Below are 7,556 nucleotides of genomic sequence, written 5' to 3'. Positions count from 1 at the left end.
TTTTTAACATTTTATTAAATGTTTCTAACCTTATTACTTAAAGTAATATTATCATTATGGAAGTAGCTAGAGATAAGGGAAATAATTAAATTCCAGCGACTAGTAGATTCACTGTTTGCAAAAATCCCCAAGTGAGCACATAATACTGATGAATAAAAACTGAAACACAAGACATTACTCTTATATAAGAGCGTAAGCATTGTGAGTGCATCTGTGTTTGAAGAACTGCACTTTCCAAACTAAATTTCCTCCTTCAATAGTACATTCTTGTCTCTCTTGTTAAATGCTGAGACCTGGATGCTGCTGCTTCTTTGTTTGCACTATTTCAGTCAGTATTCTAGTTGTTGTGCATGTACATGTCTGCCAAAATGGCACAAAACTCAAGTTGTTACCATAACTCAGCAGAAACTCTACCTCCTGGCATTTTAATTAGCTTATTTTTATAGTAAGAAGCTCTATTCTCTTTCCACATTATTACAGCTTTTGATAAAATTTGTAAAAATCTTTCAGAAATACATAATCCTCTGTAAAACAGTCAGAAAAATATTCAGACTAATTTAGTAGCAGTTCAATTCGATTTGATAAACATAGCTGTAATCATCTGACCCCAATCTGAATAAACATTTCCTTTTATTAAAGACTAGCATTTGATTGTGTGTAATTTGTTTGCATTTATAGGTAAAAGAATGATAATATTATTTGAATATTTTCTCACTGAGATCCATTAGTAAATCACTGATACATTTTCATTTCTTTACAACAAAATCCATCTTTTTTAACAATGCTATCAGTACTACGAAGTAGACAAATCTTGCTTTGCAAGGTCTTATGGTGCCTATTTGTCACGTCCAGGTAAGACTAGTGCATTTTAAAGATAAGAGACCAGGAAAATCAGCTTTGTAACTGGACCTTTCATGTGAATCCTGCATTAGTTTTCTCTTTGTAGATATTCACAATAAATTAATTACTTTGTACATGCTATTTTTGTGAACAAAACATATATTTGTAAATAAGCACTCCGTTTGTTAATTTGTATACCTCATCTGAACAAATATATCATGCTTTCCAAACTCTACCAGCCTGTAACAGATGCTCAGTCCTGCAGCTAGATATGTGGCTGTATTTGCATTACTTCCCTGGAGTCTGGAGGTACTTGTTGTTCAAAGCAAGCCTGATGCATAAAGCTACAGAACTTCTAAGTACTACAAATGTCTGCCCCGAGGCACACATTCCTGCAGTGTACATTCTTGCCTACTTCTTCTGCTCTGGGGAGCTAGCTCCTGCTAGTTTATACCTGCAGTAATTTAGAGATTTTGTTCTCATGTGCTTACAGACTCATTGCCAAGGGTGGGGAGATTCTAATTGTTATTTACCATGGAAATGTTGCCATTGACTTCACTAAGCACGTGATCAATCTCTACTTTCATAGTCTAGAACCCTGTAAGATGGGCAAGATCTTAAGGAAAGGATACTTACAGAGAACTAAAATCACAACCTACTCATTTCTTAGTAATTTCATTTCTACAGTCCACACGGCTCTCAGTTTTATTGTAGCATTCAGGATAAATCAACAGCTCTAAGAAAACAAACAATAACTAAGAACTCAAAAACTTGCATATCACCGCTTATAACTTGCATTACAACTTTTGAGTCAAAAGCCCCGCGTAGGTGAATATCTCTTATTTTGAAACTTTGTTCTTAAACTGTGCTGTTAGAAGAACTCTTCAAAGTCCATTTCACAGAAAAGCCTCGTTGAAGTTCTATGAATTCTTTGATACATCATTTGTATAGCAGTAACAGGAAACCAAACTAGAGTGCTCAATAAATAACACACTCTGCAATAATGTTAATGAGGGTGTTGCACATTTTGTTTTACATAAAGTGCATAAAGTCAGTTTTAACTGTATTTTCAAGAAAATACTAATTGCTGATTTCTCACATTTATAAACATTCTCAAAAAAAAAAAAGAGCAAGTTTTATGACTACATTGAATCACTGTAGTCATAATATTCACATATGCATAATATTCACAAATACAATAAATATAAAGCAAAATAATATGTAGAATCCCAAATAGTTTACACAGCCAATCTTTCTATAGCCTGTTATTTTTAAATCTGCATTTTTACATAGTCTAGCAGTATAAGATGCCATTATTATCATTTTTTAATTCATGCTCTTCTTTTATATATAAATTCTTTTAATATGGATTTACTAAATGCATAGTTTGTTTTTGATTAAATGTACTGATGTTGACATTATTTGTCTCAAAACTATTAATTCCTATGACATAAATCAGTATTTTATTACTGGGAGTTTCAGCACAGACAGTGTGATTAACATTATTTGAATTACAGGCATACTGAAAGACAAGTTCAAAATATTTGTTTAAAAGATAGAAAAATGATTTAAAACTATAATATAAATGTATAAATATATACTTATCCTTTATATATATACTTATATATATATATATAGGAGGGCTGCTCATCTCAGTAGTAAAATCTAAGGAAGAGGACAGAAAGTCCAGAAGCAGATGAAAAGACAGCATGATATGTTAAGAAACATGAGAATGCCTACAAGGCAGAATGATCAGTAGACAGGAACAAACCAGATGGGGAATAATCACTACATCAAGAGTCAGATCTTTGCGGTTAGAAATTCTAAATGAAGATGTATAAGGAGGCCTGCCCGTCAAGCAGATTCAGATACAACAAAGATTTAAGATATCAACTGTAGACTGAAAAAGATTCAAACAGGAAAATATCACTGTCTCTTCCTCACGTCTGGCCAAACAACTTCCTGAAAAACATGGATAAATAGCAGATCTGGGAAATATTTATGGAAGTGGAAAGTCAATAAACTCAAGAGTTCTGCCAGCCCAGCAGTTCTTAGAGCAGAAATCTGATCCCAAGTGGAGTTTTAGCAGATTCCAGCTAGCCTTGCTTTTAGTATTTAAATCGGTAATTGGAGTTACAAAACCTGCAGACGCAGATTTTTGGAAATCCAGATCTTGTGGACTTTTACTATGCCTAAGTACAGAATCTATTTAAATAAAATATGCAAAAATTCTATATGCTCAAGCTTGCTTGAGCCTTCAAACAATGGATGGTGAAATTCTTGATTCAAAGAGAGCTTTGCGAATGAGCATAAATAAAATGGAGCAAAACTCAACAGTATCTCTTCAATTACTGTGCAGCTGAAAGAAGCTGAGGGAGGAAAAAGCCACATTATTTCTATCCCAGGCTACCAAAAGTAGTATACATGATTTTGAACACTGCTCAGGTAGTAAAGAGTTCTCTTCACTCTGTGTATAACCAGTGTGTGCACATAATGCATGAGTGTTGTTTCATAATATCTATCATTCCTTTAAAAGATCTCAGTCTCATACACTCTGCCAGAAAGGGATAGGTTTGCTCTCCATATACATTATTTTACATGAAATGCAGAGACAGAAAACTGTTTAAGGAAGTTTGGCACATGAATAGGCTGCGACTGGATGTTCAAAGAAGGCCTCCAATCATCAAAAGAGAGAAGTTCTGGATCAATTTTCAGCAAGATGTGATGGTGAATTCTAAGCAGTTTTAAGGCTGAACATGATAAATTTAGGCATGAGTAATTTTCATCCTTGGCCATAAATAAACAAATAAGAAATGGCATGAGAAAGGCATGAAGAAAATCTAACATGGATTTTCTATTCACTCCCCAGTTGTTATGCTGCAAGTAGAGAATGACAGATTCTGTGGGCAGTAATGACTGGTAGGATTGCAGAGATGAGTGAAGCCTTCTGTTTGGCCTTGTCAACTCTAAGATTAAGAAATACATCGGAATTTCTCAGCCCAGCAGCTTGTAACCTGAGGTCATATGTTAAAAATCATTTTCAAACTTAATTATCTTGAAGTCTCACTCAGACACCCTACACACAGACACAGACACTCTGTAGATTATTTTTAATATTTTTCTATATTTTTTAATATTTTTTAATTATTTTTAATATTTTTCTTCAGGCAGTGTCCAAATTAATATGGGTTTAGCCCATGCTGTCCTAGATTTTAGAATACACCTTTGTGAGGGTAAGATTTCATTCTGGCTTACCTCATTTTAAAGTGAAAAAAATACAGTAAAGCACAGTGAAAGTATATCTTTTAAGCAGTCTACCTACCTCAAATGTAAGGAACAATCCCGAGTATCAGATACTTTTTCTCTGTGTTGAGCAAAAATAACATTCAGAACTAAGTCTACAGTATAATATTCAAAATAAGGAATATAGTGTGGTTCCACAAGCAAATAAACCCCTTTCTTTAAAGGGTTATTATGTAATAAAGTTAAAAAAATAATAAACAAACAAGCAGAAAACATTCTGCCATTTCATCACTTCATTCAAGACTTATCATATATTCATGAACAGAAAAAAATGGCACCCATAGACATAACCGAATGCTTATGGAGATGAAACAGTGGATGTGAACACGATGAGTCAAAGAGTGATGCATTTCAGCAGCGACGACAGTGACAGTTGGTCATCTCTGTTGGTGCAGATTTCTATGAGAATGGCATGCAAGCTCTTAAACTCTGGTGAAAATGCATATCTAATGGTGGTGACTATGTTGAACAATAGCGTTCTGTGGCTGAAAATTTTACCTATCAAACAGTGTTATTGTGCTCTTCGTATCTGTTGTAGTTTCCATGGAAATAAATAGGAGACATTACTTTTAGAAAGACCCACATATATGTTAAAAAGAAGTTCACATTTTATTTTTGTTCAGGATCTATTTCAGTGTTTTGCTACCATGCCTAATGTTTAGCATGGCCTATTTTATTTTTTCACTTGCTGTGCATTTGCCGGATGATTTATTAACTACTTAACCTAACTTTCAGCTCACTCAAGCCCATTGTTTTTAAGTTTGTTGTCTTGAAATTTCATTTGTATACTATGACAGAAATTCTTACAGCGATTATGTCTGTTGTTATATCTTCAAGAAAATATGTGGCTAAGTGGTTGCTAGCTTTTTACATTGCTACCATCAACTGAGATATGATGATATATTTTCACATTATCAGAGGTATAGAGAATGGCCCAATTACTGGAATTACATCTTCATTTTCCACATTTTCACAAGTACCATAATCAACTTTGTTAGATGTAACTGTTAAAATATGATTTTATAAGAATATTCTTGGTTTGGATTGTGTATTTTTAACCTGCAATGAATCTTGTGGAGTTATGAGCATCTGTGATTTGCACGTCTTTCCAGCGTTCTGTTTTATTATTTAACATGATGGTATTGTTTCATGTTGGGAATTATCTGTGACATTTTATTTCTCCAATAGGGGACAGAAGGGCACATTTAATCCAGACAGATTTGTATGAGAGTTCACAACTTCATTTCTAATGCTATACCCCACTAAAATGAGGTAGGCAGCTGGACTGGGTTGCTTGGACACTGAAGTCACCATCAAATCCAGCTGCCTGTGTTGCATAAATTTATATGTGACACAGATTTCAGATTTAAATTTTAGGACGTTCCTCTATCACGTTTCTCTCATTTTAAGAAAGATAAGCCACGTTAAGCAATAGATCCAAGAATCTTCTCTCCTTTGCAGCAGTTCCAATTAATGCATTCAGAAATGTGCTCACCATCTGCTGAATCTGTTTTAATAGGCTGAGAAATTATTCAGTTGCCCCAAACTGGTGTTGCAAAACAACAGCCAGTTGAGAGTTACTGACAAGACATTAAGAAACAATGCTGTCTAGAACTGACATTGGCATTGACAAAAGGCATTTAAAAACTATACCAACAAAGCTAAGTATATTTTCTTGTTTGATTTCTATCAAAGTTTGAAAGAAGCATAGAATCAATATTCATGTGGAACACAGTCATCAGAACAACCAAGGTGATAAGTACAAAACATTAGGATTGCTATTGACAGCATACCTGAATTTCTGTGTGTAGCAGCTGCATTCCTACTCTGCATCAGGTCATAGTTTAAAATCTGTAAATATAAAACACTGGTGTAAAGCAGTCTCCCAGAGACTTAAGCCATCACAGTACAGCTGGAGCAGATTGGCACAGTGGATAATTACTTATGTATATCAGCTTACAATATGCAATATTCTGAGTGGAATAGCTGAAGCTAAATTTCAATATTAACACAGAGATAGAGAGAACATTAAAAATATTGACAGCTTCAAAAGGTGTGAGATATGCTGTGTTATCTGATTTTATATTTAGTCCCCACGTGAAAAAGTATCATTTACATGCACTGAGATTATCAACTATATCTATATACAAAAGACTTATTTAACAAGAAGTGACATTTTTAACTGAAGCATCATGCAACAGATTTTACAGAGTTTGAACAGGTTCAAACCACTAAACCATTCTGCCCTACAATTTCATGCCCTGGACCATGAATGAACTTGAAGGATGATTTAACCAGTAATAATGACAGTCAGCTACCACTGTTTCCATTCAAATTTACTGCTGCACACTCATATTTACTCTAATTTTGGTATGTGCAAGTCTACTTCATCTTAGCTAAAAGAATGCTATTTACTTTCACCTCTTATGGAATGACATACTATCACAGTAATGAATACAAATACTTCAGGGCAGAAGGGCTTTTTAAAGAACTCGGTATGTTATTAAGACTGCAGTTATTCAATAGTTAGAAGATGTTAGACATGTTTACATCCAGCAAAATGTAGCTTTACTTTAGGACATTTCTTATGCTGTCCTTTCTTGCTTCCCCCTCAGACTGTTTCTGTCCTCAGATCACCAGCACAGACAAAGCAGATGCATCAAGTCTGACCAGCAAATGAGGCATTCTCTCTATATGTGTAGTCATTTGCCTTATAGAATAGCCTACAATGTCTCAACATTGTAAGGGTTAATCACAATATTTTTGTCCATCAATGGCTTCTAGTGCTTAAAAACATGGAAAAAAAAAAAACAAAAACAAACAAAAAAAAAAACAAAAAACAAAAAAAAACAAACAACAGCCAAAATCAGCAAGTCATATTTTTGTCACTTATACACATTCACTTCTAGTTTTGAATCTGGAAATATCCGCTTTTCAAGATTAAATCAGTGCAAGATTTGAAGATGATTGTTTTAAGTTTCAGTAAACTTAATAAGATGGCAAAGGTGATGGCAAGATCTGCAGTAAGAATATCCTATTTGCAAGAGTTGCAGTAAAAGTGCCCCAGCCCATCTATTCAGAATGTAAGTTTTTGGATTGCAGAAACTCTGTAAAGGAAAACATTGCTGGATGATTACACTTGTGTTACTTTATATTTGCTTACTAAAATGTTATTAGCAGAATTGCAATTGCTGAAAGAAAAGCTAAGTAACTGATGATCTGTTTGATGGACATTAGAAATTGAACGATGCCTTTCTCACAGTGAAATTAGTCATCAGATAATTGACCATATGATTACAGACCTGAGCTCATCATTAACTGTACACAGAATTCAAAAGGATTCAGGAATGACTTTCTTCTGTGGCAATAAGCTATGTGGTCATATGATAACATCATTGGTTAATCCAAAAAAA

Source organism: Meleagris gallopavo, chromosome 1 (assembly GCF_000146605.3).
Source record: "Meleagris gallopavo isolate NT-WF06-2002-E0010 breed Aviagen turkey brand Nicholas breeding stock chromosome 1, Turkey_5.1, whole genome shotgun sequence".
NCBI classification, from domain to species: Eukaryota; Metazoa; Chordata; class Aves; order Galliformes; family Phasianidae; genus Meleagris; species Meleagris gallopavo.
Note: the sequence above shows the minus strand (reverse complement) of the source record.